Raw genomic sequence first — 14,644 nt, 5'->3', positions numbered from 1 at the left:
CCTGGGCTAGGACTGGGTCTGGGGGCTCCCGGAACTCGGCAGAAAATCCTACTTGGCGGGCGGGGTGGGGGAGGCACTCTTCTTCTTCTCTTAATGTATTTGATTGTCACAGGGTTTCACTACACAGCTTGGACTCATAGTGATCCTCCTGTTCTCAGCCTCCACAGTGCATACGTCACTACACTCGTACTTGGTGGCCAGCTCATCCCCCCTTTGGGGGCAGGGCTGGTGCAGCACGTGGTGCCGGGGATCGAACCTCGGTCCCTGTGCTTGCCTAAGCTTGCCTACGCAGGTGCTTTAGTTCGCTGAGCTATCTAGCAGGCCCCTTCTCTTCCACTTCTTGGAAGACTCTTCTGGGATTCAGAACCACAGTCCATGTCATACTAGTTTTTTCCTTTGACCCTACAGCCAAGTGGGATCCATCGAGGCCTCAGCCTATTCCCAATGCAGCCGCCGCCACCACCAGCAGCCCCAGCACCATCATCACTGTCCCCTTGTGCCCCAAACTCTCCATCTTTGCTGTCTTCATCCTCTGCATCTCCAGTTAGCACCCCTACCTATTGACACCCTTCTTGTCTTCACTCTCTCCTTTGTTCCTGCTCTTTGCCAACACTGCCAGGGACCCTGCTTCAGGGAAGCCACCTACTTCACCTTGTAGCAGCTTGAGCCCCTGGCAGGGCTTCCAGAATGCTCAGCATGCCGTGTGAATCAGGACTTCCGCTTGGCCTCACAGCCCTCACCATGCTGCCAGCTCTTTATTGTTCGCTGTGACCTTTTCAAGCCACTGGGTTCCAGCCAATTACACTTTCTCCATGTAGAAACAACAAAGAGAAGGAAACTGCATTCTGCAGAGCCCTTTCCTGAGAGGCCTGTGCTTTGTCTTGGGAGACTGGACACAGCTGGGCTCTGGAGGTGAGGCAGTAGCAAGAGGACTTCGCTGCACCCCAAGGGGGGCTGTTCCAACATAGCAGCTGTGAAAGGGAAAGCCACAGCCTGTCCTCAGGCCAGAAAAGACTTGGAGGAGGTCAAGGCTGACTGGCGTCAAACATGTGGTGGACAATGTGTGAGGCTAAGGGATAGGAGCGGCGACAAAAACAGATGCACATGGGGACGCTGTGGTCTCCAACGGTGGAAATAAATCGGATCAGCATTTGGGCAAACACCCCAGAAATAACTGTCGAGGGAAAAAATCATTCATGTGACCGAAGATGTTCGCAAATGTTTGACAGAAGTTGTTCACAAGGTTTTAAAGCATTTCTTCTCAAGATGCTTAATTCCAGTGGGAAATGTAATAACTGAATAATAATAATAATAATAATAGACTGGTACCACACGATCCTATCAGACTGACCAAAAGTTAGCTCAACGGCAGTGAGACACCATGCTCCATGGAATCACGCCCCAAGAAGGGGACAAATCGCTTCAATGGTATTCCTGCAAAGTGCATAAGCTGAAGTCTTACTATAAACACCAGGCAAACCCAAAGCGGAAGGAATTCTACAGTTATTTACCAGGATTCTAAGCGTTCACTGGGAAATAAATATTGCGATAGAGACACGAAGTGGACTGTCCCGGGGCTGGGCTTATTACACCTCAAGACAAAAACTCCGCAGTTAGATTTCCCTATGTGGGACTCGTGAAAAAATGAAACGCTGTCTCTGCAGGTGATGTTTATTTCTCTCCTCCACCCAAAAGCAACAACTTCTGTCTAGGAGGTGGGCTCTGTGTCGACCCATTCAACAGGCTCTGGAGGGCATGGGTTCTGGCAGCCCCTTGCCCCAGCGGGCTGGAGGGTCTGCAGCAGTCCCTGACCCCTCCAAGTGTCCCTGGCTACGTAGTCGTCTATCAGGAAGGTGTAACATTGGCCTGTGCTTGTGTCAGGAAGCTCTGCTAGCCTTCTTCTTCAGTTGCTTCCGGCCTCTGCACACACAGAGCTCGGAGCATCTGCCCCAGGGCCTCCTGCTTTGTTCCACCTTCGTGAAACCAGGCCCTGGGCACCTCAGGCTCTGCGATCCTCAGCATGGCGGACCTGAGAAGTCAACCTGCCTTTCCATTTTTTAAAAAATAATTTTATTGAGAAACAAATAGCAATGAGACAGTTTCAAAACCAAGTACTAGCACAGTTTCACTCATTAATACATTGCATATTGCTGTCTTAGTGGTTATTCATTGTACAAGATGCAGACATGATATCCTGTCCACAAACACTATCAGAACAAATCTCTCTATTCAATGATCCGAGAGAATGCAGCTGTGTATCTATCTTAACTATTTTGAACATACAGGTACAAAACAAGTCGTTCATTTGTGTCCCCCTTTTTTTGTTCAGTTTTCTCAGAGAGGGGTATTCCACTGTCATATAAACATTGTAGGTGCCTTTCCATTTTAAGGTCAAGTCTTCAAAAGCTGTACTCTGGATCCAGCACTGAGGAGATTTTTTTAAATATATATACAATCACTATTCCAAGCAGGAATTAAGAAATGAAATTGCAAATATAAAACTTTTCATAAATAGTTTGTATTCATCCCTGCTCAGAAGCTCCCTGAACACGGGATTCCAAAATTTGTCATTATTTTTATGCCAAACTTGGCCCGTCACGGGACCTGATCTGAAAAACAATGCAAGTACAGAAGGTGCCCTCCAAGGACATTAAATATGGTTTTACTTGAAATAGCAAACAATCCTGCCCAGAGGCAGCCCCATAATCCAAACATGCAAATGAGAACGAACGGTTCAAAAGTAAAAATACCTGTCTTTCATTCTCTTTATGTATTTCTTTATTTGTTGATACAGGGTCTTGCTATGCAGCTCAGACTCACAGTGATCTTCCTGTCTCAGCCTCCCCAGTGCTGGGATTACAGGCGTGCACTACCATGCCCAGTTTCTAGGCTGGCATGGAGCGCCATGCAGTCCCAGGAATCAAAATCAGAACCTTGTGCTTGCCAGGCAGGCATGTAGGCCACCAAGCTATCTCCTAGCCCCTGAAACCTGTCTTTCTTCATTTGAGATGAGGTCTCAATATATAGCGCAGGTTATAAAACTGGTCATCTTGCTGCTTCAGCCTCACAAGGGCTGAGATTACGGTGTACGTCATCCACCCAGTGAGGAAATGCCTGCTTTTAAAATCAGGAGGACAAAGGAGAAAACACTCCTAGTTCATCTAACTCCTAGTCAGGGTACTGTGCAGGGCAGCTGACTTCTGTCACCCGGCCCTTGTGAAAGTGGATTTACCAGACTGTCTGCTGCTACCAGGTACAGACCTCCATCCTCTGCCACCCAGGTGTCCCCTGACAAGAAGAGCACAATCTTCTTCCAGGCTCCTGGAGCAGTGTTTTGTTTGCATCGTGAATTAGCAGCCGCTATTTATAAGCAAACCTCAGCTAGTTCTGCTTCCACTTAGATTTTGTTCAGACAGCAAATTCCATTTTAGTATTACAATATTTCATGGGTGATTTTTATTTGAAGCCAATGGAAGCCAACTGACATTTCCATATAGTTTTAGAATGTACTATGATTTTTCGTCATGTGTGGAGCTATAATTACATAATGTTACTTCCAATATATTCCATTGCAATGGGCAAGACTAACAACTTACGAACAGGAGTCCTAGGAGCTGTGTAAGAAGTACCTTTTTCTCCTGCTTAGGTAAGCTTCCTTCTTTTCTCTTTTCTTTTCTTTTCCGTTCCTTTCCTCTTTCTTTTCTTTCTTTCTGACAGGGGTCTCCTGTGTATATGAAGCTGGCCTGAACTTACTATGCAGCCCAGGTGGCCCTTGAATTCAAAACAATCCTGTTTCACCCGCCCAAGTGCAAAAATTACATGCCCATGACATTTGTACACCATGAATTCTTGTTTGTTTTCCTCTTTGAGACAGGGGCTTGTTTTGTAGCCCAGGCCAGTCTTGAGCTCACAATGTTCCTCCTGCCTCAGCCTCCTAAGTGCTGGGACTACAACCATGTACCACCACAACTGGCTGCACCCTAAATTCTTTTTTTTTTGGGGGGGGGGACGGGAGGGGATTACTGGGGATGGAACTTAGGATCTTACACTCACCAGGCAGGAGTTTATGCCACTGAGATGTCTCCCCAAGCCCATCATAAATTCTTAATCCAAAGAATATCAATATATTATGCTTTATGTTCAAGACCGTATGTTAATTATATAACAGTATTTTTGTATTCACTATTATTTTGGGTTTTTTTTTGTTTTTAATGAAATTGGTTGCTGCAGGGTCTCATCACACAGCTCAGACTCGTAGTGATCCTCTTGCTTTCAGCCTTTCCAGCGCTGGGATTACAGGCGTGCACCACGGCACACTGGCTCAGCACGCCCTGCGGCTGATGCCTCACGTGGTGCCAGGCATTAACCCGCGGCCCCTGTGCTTGCTGAAGCTTGCCTCAGCAGGTGCTTTAGTCCAATGAGCTGTCTCACCAGCCCCTATTACCAGTCTGCATAATATGAAGGGAAAATAAAGTTTTTATGAGGCTATTAACATTACTTTAACCTCAGAAAGTGTCTTTGCTTACAGAACTTTCATTCTTTCATCTTAAAAACTGTGGCAGAATATGCCAGTAGGTCACCTGAGGGCATCTGCAAAAATAAGCTTAATTTGAAACTACAAAATAATACAGAAATTCACTCATTCATTCTTATATTTATTCATTCACTCAATAGGTATTAACCAGAAACCTCATTAGACACTAAGAATTCTGCAAGGTTCTAGAAAAAGAAAATTTCTGTCATCCAAAACATGTATTATAGGGAAACCTAAACAAACAAATCAATAAATACGTGACACAGTGGTGGGAAAGTTCTGAGAATGAAAGGCAAAGCAGGATCACAGCCCGGAACTGCCCAAAAGAACTCTCTGCGATGACGAATCCGTGCCGCTCACTATGCATGCCATTGTCCACGTGCGGCTACTGAGTTCTTGAAATGTGAACAGCAGGACCAAGCGCTGATTTTCAATTTTAGAGAAGTAACATATATATTTGACTAGTGGCTGCCACACTGGACAGCGCAGAGACAGAGGGTGACACAGGTGCGCAGTGAGGCAGCCTCTTGTACACAGGGTGGCCACGAAAGGGACCCAGAGCAAGGGCAGGGCCCTACGGCGGTCACAGCAGAGGGAGAAGCCCGATCACAAGTCACCGAGCAGCAGGACTGCCAGCAGCGGCTCGGTGTCTCCTCTTTGGGGCCATAGGACACGGCTGTTCTTGAGCGCTTGCTTGGAGGTTCTAGCTGGGAGTGCAGCTGCTCCTAGGCCCTTAACTGAGCATCGGTCCTCCTCTATCGGGGGCGGCCGTCCTCTTCTACAGAGCGCACAGCTTCGGGAGGGACACACATGGAACGCTGAATGAGGAGGGACACCGCCTAGCCAGCCCAATCAGCTGAATCAGTGGGTGCAGATGTCGCAGCCAATCGCCCTCACATCCACCACGGTGGTTCTTCATGACGTCTCCAACAGCCCCTCAAGATCCGAGTGCTACAGAGTAGACGTTATTGGGCCTGCAGGAAGGAAAGGGCCAGCACGTGGCCTGTCGCCGTAACCCAGCCTCCCCAGAGAGCTACTTTATCTTCTCTGAACACAGAACAAAGACTACTTGACTACTTGTACTTCCACTGCCTCGGCGGCCAGGAAATTCAGGATAAATGCAAAAACTAGTCACTACAATACCTTAGGCTTAATTATCTCCTGTCTTTGCTATAATGTCTTACGCTTTCATTGCATTTATCTCATTGTAGTTTTTAAATTTTAAACTACATACTTTAGGGAAAATATAAGTTACAATCCCACCAAGTGGTTAATATGGTGTTTAATTACTGCTTATTTGAAACAAAATCTTGAACAGTCCATGTTTAAGGAGCCTGAGAGTTTGAGAGCACAAAACACTTATCCTCATCCCATGGAAAATGAGGCCAAACGATCAGGTACAGCATTAAGCAATGGGAAAAACTGAGCTTTGTGATGGTACACACATGGCACGTGTGCCCGCTGGGCATGCAGAGCCCTCCCTATTGGCACAGGAGCCAAGTCGCCCCAGTATTGTCCCAGCAGCCGAGCGCAGGTAATCCCCACAGGGGATGTGCGCATGCTCAGCGGAGTAGCGGCTCCAGCGATGATGTCATCCACGCTTCTGCACGGCCCATCAGTGTGCCGCCAGGATAAAGCTGCATTTGCTTATATTAGCTGTGAGTTTTAATATATTCATGTTTATTAGCACAAGATTTTAGCTTTATGTTTCCTTATGAAAATCTGAAATTTAATATATAACATTTAATTTTTTAAAATAAATTTATTTATTTATTTATTTATTTGGTACAGCCAACAATAATCCTCTTGAATTTGCTGACCATCAGCACAGGAGGGAAATGTTCCAGTAAGCACCTGCTTGGCAGTCTAAGCACCTTCTCGGCAAACCCCAGGACCAGGGTTCGATCCCCCACACAACATGCTGCACTGGCCCCGGGGCAGGGGTTGGGGTGTGGTTAAGCTGCCCACCGAGACTGGGCATGGTGGCACATGCCTGTAAACCCTGCGCTGGGGAGGCTGAAAACAGGAGGATCACTATGAGTCCTAGCTGCATAGTAAGACCCTGTACCAAATACAAAAACAAAACAAAACGAAAAGACTCAAATCCATGCAATTAGGAATGAAAAGGGTGAAATCACAACAGATTCTGCAGAAATCCAGGAGATGATACACACGTACTTCAAGAATTTGTATTCCAAAAACAAAACAAAACAAACAAACAAACAAAAAAAAAAAAAAAACATTCAATGAAGGCTGGGGAGATAGCTCAGTAGAATAAGTGCCTGCCTGGCAAGCGCAGGGTCCTGCGTTCAATCCCTAGTACCAAAAAAAAAAAAAAAAAAAAAGAATTTGTATTCCAGTAAGATGGAAAATTACAGAAGAAATTGAGACTCTAGACACATCAATTACCAAAGCTGAATCAAAAAGATACTTAAAAAATCTAAATAAACCATTTTCAGTCAATGAAATTAAAGCTGTAATTAAAAAAAAAAAAATTACCAACAAAGAAAAGTCCAAACCCTGATGGATTTACTGCTGAATTCCACAAAAATCTAGAGCAGACTGAATACTGATACCTGACAAACTCATTAATGAAACTGAAAGGAAAGCAATACTCCCAAATTCATTCCTAGAAGAAAGCATTACCCTAGTACCAAAACCAGTGAAGGATCCAACTAAGAAACAGAACTACAGGCCAAGCTCCCTGATGAAAACAGATGCAAAAATCCTCAATAAGATAACAGCAAACATAATACAGCAAATTAACAAGAGGATTATACACCATGGCCACACAGGATTAACCTCAGGAATGCAAGATGGTTCAATTTATGCAGTACATCATATTTACAAAGCCAAGGACAAAAACCATATGATCACTTCAACAGGTACAGAAAAAGCATATGACAAAGTCCAAAGCCTATTCATGTAAAACAAACAAACAAAAAAAAACCCTATAGGAAATAGAATAGATGGTCTTGATCTCAATTTAATAACAGCCATTTACAACAAACCAACAACCAAATTCATATTAAATGAACAAAAAAAAAAAATAAAAGCTTTCACTCTAAACCAGGAAAAAGACAAGGATGTTCACTGTCACCCCTTATTCAATATAGTTCTGGAAACAGCCAGAGAAATTATACACGAGGAAATACAAAAGGAATAAGAAAAGCAAAGAAAAAAGTTAAACTATCAATATTGCAGATACATGATAATCTACATAGAAACCCCACAAAAAATCCACCAAAAGCCTTCTAGATTAGATTTAATGAACAAATAGTGGAGCTAGATACAAAGACAATATTCAAAATTCAGTGGCATTCCTGTACATGAATTAAAAATTCACAGACAGAAATTAAAGAAGCCATTTTTTTGGTATGCCTTTCCTAACAGCATACCAAAAAAATGACATACATAGGAATCAATCTACTGAAGAAAGTAAGGGACTTCTACATTGAAAACTATAGTATTCTTAGGGCCAGGGAAACAGCTCAGTAGAATAAGTGCCTGCCTGGCAAGCACAAGGTCCTGAGTTCAATCCTTAGTACCACACAGAAAAAAAGAAAGAAAGAAAACTAAACTATACTATAGTATTCTGAAAAAGGAGAATAAGGAGCATATCAGAAAACTGAAAGACATCCCTTGCTCATTGGAGAAAGAGCCAAAATAGTGAAAATAGCCATACTTCCAAAATTTCTATACAGATTTAGTTCAACACTGATCAAACTTTCAACAAGATAACTCCCGGAGTTAAAGAAAACTAAAACCAGAAGAGACTTACAATAGCAAAGGCAATTCTGGACAACCAAGGCAAGGCAGGGGGACATCGCAATCTCTAACTTGAAATTATACTGCAAAGCTACTATGATAAAAACAGTATGGAACTGGGGGAAAAATTTGGAATCATTGGAACAGACTAGAAGATGCAAAACAACTCCAGACATACTTAGCCACCTTATCTTTGACAAAGGTTCCAAACAACCTCACTGGAAGAAAGATAGCTTCTTTAACAAATGGTGCTGGGGGAAAGAAACTGGTTTTCCACATGCCAAAGACTAATCCCAGACACATATCTTTCACCAAGCACTAAGCTAAAATAAAAATGGATCAAAAATCTAAATTTTGAAACGGAAAAATTAAATCTTGTGGAAGAAGAGGTAGAACTCTTGAAGACATTGGTATAGACAAAGACTTTATGAACAAAATCCAGACTGCAAGGGAAATATTACAAAGAATCAACAACTGGGACCTCATCTTATTAAAAAGCTTTTACACATCAAGGGTAACAATGGTTTAATGACAGAGTGAAGACACCATCCACAGTGTGGGACAAATGTTTGCCAGCTATTCCTCAGATAAAGGAATACTGGGCCGGGGAGATAGCGCAGTAGAATAAGCACTTTGCCTGGCAAGCGTCTAGGTCCTGAGTTCAATCCCTAATACTGCAAAAAAATAAAATAAAATAAAAATAAAAATAAATTAAAAAGATAAAGGAATATTATCTAGACTATTCAAAGAAAATTTTTTTAAAAAAGTCATGCCCTCCCCTCAATTTTTTTTTTTTTTTTTGCGGACCCAGGGATTGAACTCAGGCCCTTGAGCTTGCCAGGGAAGTGCTTATTCCACTGAGCCATCTCCCCAGCCCTCTCCCCTCAAATTTAAAGACCCAATTCAAATATGGGCATCTGAAATGAATAGACACTTCTTAAAGGAACAAATGGAAATGGCAAATAAATGAAAAAAGTATTCAACATCAGTCGTCATTCAAGAGATACAAATCAAAATAATACTGACATTCCAACTCACCCCAGGAAGAACAGCTATTATCAAGAAATCAACCAAATTCTGGATGAGCTGTGGGGAAAAAGGAACCCTTCTCCACTGTTGGTGGGAGTGTCGACTGGTACAACCACTGTGGAGATTAGTGTGGAGATTCTTCAAAAAAGCTAGAGCTAGAGGCTCCATTCAACCCAGCTATTTCTTTCCTGAGATCTTCCTGACAGCATTAGAAGCATCCCACCACAGCGATCTATGCACACTCATGTTTACAGTAGCAGAGTTGGTAACAGCCAAATCTTGGAAACAACCCAAGTGCTCATGAGGAATGGATAAAAGTAAAGTGTTTTTTAAATACTGTCCCTTAAAGAGTGTTACTCTTCCATAAAGAAGGATAAGCTTGAGACATTTCTAGCTAAACAGAGGCACCTGCAGGCCATATTCTATACCGCACTGTTTCTCTGGTGTGAGAAACTGAAAGCATAAATAAGGACCAAAATGTATACTCAATACTGCCAAACAGGAAGAAAATGTCCAAATGGGAAGGGAAAAGGAAGGAAAGGAAAAGAAAAATATGATGAGAAAAGAAGGGGAAAAAATGGGGGGAAAAGCTTTTCTGAATAGGGAAGAAAAAAAAAGGGTTCAAGGGAAAATAGGTGAATGGAAAAAAAAAAAAAAAAAAGACTCATATTGTATCACGTACAAATGCCCTACAGTGAATGTCATTATGTACACCCAAAATATATCCATAAAGTTAATTAGTTTTTTTAAAAGTAACTGAGTTCTGGGTGTCAGATACTTTGTCCTGGCAATAGTAAAGCTGGCTCACCTATGGCTCACACGGTAGGGCTGGGTGAGGTGGCTGTGACACGCCTCTAGTCACAGCAGCTGGGAGGCTGAGGCAGGACAATCACAAGTTATAGCACATCCTGGGCAATTCAGTAATGTTGTAAGAGCCTGTCTCAAAATAAAATATAAATGGCCGGCAAGACAGCTCAGCAGTTTGGCAAGCACCTGGTTTGGCAAGTGCCGGGACCGGGGTTTGATCCCCGGGACCACATGCCGTGCTGGCCCTGCCCCTAGGAGCACTGAGCCGACGGCAGAGTCTGGGCATGGTTGAGCACACCTGTAATCCCAGCACTGGGGAGACCAAAAACAGGAGGATCACTATGAGTCTGAGCTGCGTTGTGAGACCGTGTACCAAATACATAAATTTAAAAAATAATAATAAAATATAAAAGACTTATGGATATACCTCAGTGTGAAGGCCATGGTCTCCATCCCCAATACCCCACCTCCCAAAGTTCTCAGGAGACAGAAGCGGTCCTTGGCAGTTAGAATCAACTGTGATCATTGAAAGAATAGATGTATTCATGAGAGATGAAAAAGCTTAGGAGTAGAGCTCTTGGGCTGCATCCGCTATGCCCATTCAGTAGCCGCAACATTGGGCGAGTTGTGCAACACTGTGTACTTCAGTGTTCTCATCCAAAAAAATAGGGACAACATCATCTATTTCACAACATTATACGTGTCATAATTTATAAAATTGTGTATTTACATATTTGCAGTTCACCGTATCTTAACTATAACTCAGTAAAACATGATAATAAAGTACTAGAAAAATGACAAAATACAAGCCCCAATTTTTATTGTTAAATTGATTAAAAATACATCCCAATAAACTTGATCAGAAAAGATTATAAAAGTTGTGCCACTATTTACTTAATGTATGATTAAAAGGCACTATGCTTATCTTGATGCAGGACGACAGGACATAATTTGCAAATCAGCCCTGGTCCCCAGATACAATTTGAGTGGCACTGCCCTAAGATACATGTACAACCATGCCCTGAGCAGTGCTTTCCATGACTGGCCATCAGAACCACCCAGAGTGATTTAAAATAGAAAGACAGGGGGCCATGGCTGAAGCCCAGGGGCAGAACAGCCTGTGCTCAGCTCATGCCAGGCCCTAGGCTGGATCTCCTGCAACAGCAGAAAATGGAGGTTCCACCTCTAAAACTTCTGAGCTGACTTAATAGGGATGGAGACTGGGAATACTCTTGGCTCAAGGCAGACTGCAGTCCAAGCTTCTTCCTGGCACTCCCAGAACAAATACATCATACAGTAATGCCTGAGTTGACCAATGCTCCTGTTTGCAAACAATTTCGTTCCCAAATAAAAGTGTTCAGCAAAATTTTGCTTCTGTTTGCAAACACCACACACACACATACACACACACACACACACACACACACAAATGCTGCCATCTCCCCCAAATGATAAAACAAATTAAGTTTGTAACCCAAGGTACCACTATAATTCCATTTTAGTAGCTAGGTTCAAACAACTTTAGTATTTATATTCTAACAATGTAATTGTAACTGTTTCAAAAATCTCATGAATTTTTATTTCATTCTCGAACAATCGCAGTTACTTCCTAAATGGGATGTGGGTACCCCATGGCACCAGACAACTTCTCAAGCCCTGGAATCAACTGGATGCCACCAGTCTGGTTTCCTGTTCCATGTTGATTTTTTTCTTGAGGTATCTGATATTACTGTAGCAACCACCAAAAGCACAGCTTTGCTCCCTAGAAAGAAGAGCAGCATGGGCTAACATGGACACTGCAAGGACTACCTTGAGCTAGCAGTTCACGTTGTATCCCACACATGCCAAATGTCCTTGTGGTCCCTTGAATATTTAGAGAATCTCACAGTCCTCTGAGAGCTCACTGTGGAGTTCAGGACAGGATGGCATGCCATCTGCGAGCCCAGGTGTGGGAAAGGCCCAGGTGTGGGAAAGGCCCAGGTGCAGGACAGGCCCAGGTGTGGGAAAGGCCCAGGTGTGGGAAAGGCCCGGGTGCAGGAAAGGCCCGGGTGCGAGAAGGGCCCAGGTGTGGGAAAGGCCCAGGTGCAAGCCTTCCTCTGCGACCCTAGCAGACCTTGGGCCAGGAACCAAGTGGCCAGGCTACAGATGAGAGCAGCAACAACTCTTCACAACAAGGCTTTAAATCTTCCAAAACACTGTCCCCATTCACACCATCACCAGCAGTGCCCCAGAGTCCTCCTGCTACACGTCCTTACTGCTGAGTGCACTAAAATTACTGCCACCACCCCAGAATCTACGAACTATCATTGCCTGGCAGTTTTAATTTACATTTCTCCGATTACTGGGATTAGCACCATAAACCAATGACATTTCCTCTTCTGGGATGCTTCCTTTCAACACTTTAGTTCTTTAGTTCCTTTTTCTCCACACTGCTTTTTCCCCCATGATTAACTGATCAGTTTTATGACCCCTATCTTCCCCCCCAGGGTTGACAGCTTATTTTCTCATTCTTTTTTCAATGCTTTTGATGTCTACAGCCATACCACCCTGAACGCGCCTGCACCCAATCTCGTCAATGCTTTTGATAAAAGATGACTTTTTTGCTTCCTAAATTTTTGTCAGTTATATGCATCTGTGGAAAATATTTTCCCCCATGTGTGGCTTCCCCCACCCTAACTCTTCTAGCCAGACTTCTGATAAAGCAATGGCCTTGACGGTAAGAAGGTACAACCGCCACTCCTTCCTCCTGTGGCTCAGCACGATTTTCATCTAAGAAACCCTTTCCACTCTCAAGGTTATAAAGCTATTCTCCAGCATTTTCTTCCAAAAATTTAAAAGTTTTTCATTTTATGTCAGCATCCCTGAGCCCACCTGAAATTGGTCTCTGTGGAGGGAATGAAGTGCTGATCTATTCTTACTACTTTCTAGATGAATAATCAATTTCCCCTGCACCCCTGAACGCACTCCCTTCTTTCCCTGCTGATGCCAACTTCCAAGTCCGCCGTAAACCCTAGTGCCATAAGTGGGTCTGTGTCTTGGCCATCCCATAATGTCCCGCTGTGCTACAACGGGCGCTGAAGTGAAGGAGCAGTTCCCCTAAGAAAGAAGGGCCACCTTCCGTCATCCATACGGTGTCTTACTCATTAAGCTATTTGCACTTGAACCACCTGTGTCGAACTGGGTATCATGACTAAGGCATCCGAATGGCAAGCTACAGGCAAAACCAGCATGTTCACACAGAAGAGGCAAAGCCATATGGATGCTGAATTTAAGCTGTGAATATATAAAATCTAGAATTCTTTCCTTTATGTAATTAATAGATACAAGTTATTCTGAAAAGCAGAAGAAAAAATTACTCCACAGCACTCTTCTGTTCCTCCTCCCACAATGTAGATTAAGTTCAAGATCTCCGAATCTTTGCCCACCACTGAGAAGTCGTCTCCCAAATGGACCCCATCTGCCCAGGCTGACACCACCCACACCAGCTCTCTTGGATCCCTAGTTGTTCTTTTTGTTGGCAGTGGGACACAAAAATGCCGGACAGGGCTGGTTATTGTTCACGCTGGACGTTTATGAGGACTCCCGTCAGCTCCTCGTGGCTGGGTTAGAAGCTGGCTCTGGTACCACGGCCACCGTCCAAGCACAGAGACTTGAAGCACCAAGAATCTGCACCAGCGAAAATGCCTGCGCTCAGCCAGTCTCCCCGGAGACCGCATGTTTTTTGGGACAATATGTATAAAATACAGATAAACTATTTGTCTTGTCCAATGAGTCACTGTTATTAAAATGAATGAAATTATTTCCTAAGTCATCTTAAGTCATATTCTGGGTTCCTAGGCATAAAAGTAATATTCCTTTTCCCAATTGAAAAAAATCAAAACTCTCCCCTTATAAAATGTTTTTTTCTAATTTTCTTCTTGGTCTTTTTCTGTTCTCCCTCTCTGCCGTCCTTCTTTCAAACAAACACGCATTGAGTGCCCGTGTATGTCGTGCCAAGTCGCTGGCTTCGTTACTTGTGCGAAGAAATCGGGAGGTTTTATTCCTATGCAAGTTTTGTATAATAGCAAGTCTGTCCGTGTAAAGGACAACTTATTAAGCCATTCATTCCATTCAGCTCAAGAACACAGACTGAAATCAGCTGAGGCTGTGACCTCCCTGATGTCCTCCTATATAAGATGAATGTCGCAGAGGAAATTATTCGAGCTCAGGGCTCAGGAAAGGAAAGCTTTGTCTCAAAAGAACAAACTATAGGAATGAGATTTTTGGGCCGGCAAGATAGCCCAGTGGTGTAATGTGCCTGCTTAGGCAAGCAAAGGGACCGGGATTCGATCCCCGGCACCACCTGCAGCAAGGGCCCTGCCCCAGGCACATTGAGCCAGCTACTAAGACTAGGTGTGGTGACACACACCTGTAATCCCAGCACTGGGGAGGCCGAAACAGGAGGATCACTATGAGTCCGAACTGTATCAAATATATTTTAAAAAAAGAAAGAAATGAGAATTTCTT

General features: G+C 43.6%; 1 protein-coding gene across 7 annotated transcripts in view; it reads right to left on the bottom strand.

Moving 5' to 3' along the window:
* Positions 1-14,644, bottom strand: part of Bicd1 (BICD cargo adaptor 1) — a 240,672-nt gene that overhangs the window by 131,815 nt on the left and 94,213 nt on the right. The window lies entirely within an intron of this gene.

The sequence above is a fragment of the Octodon degus genome, unplaced genomic scaffold, assembly GCF_000260255.1.
Source record: "Octodon degus isolate 3935 unplaced genomic scaffold, OctDeg1.0 scaffold00047, whole genome shotgun sequence".
In the NCBI taxonomy this organism is placed as follows: Eukaryota; Metazoa; Chordata; class Mammalia; order Rodentia; family Octodontidae; genus Octodon; species Octodon degus.
The sequence above is the reverse complement of the archived record's forward strand: the minus strand, read 5'-3'. Positions and strand labels throughout refer to the sequence as shown.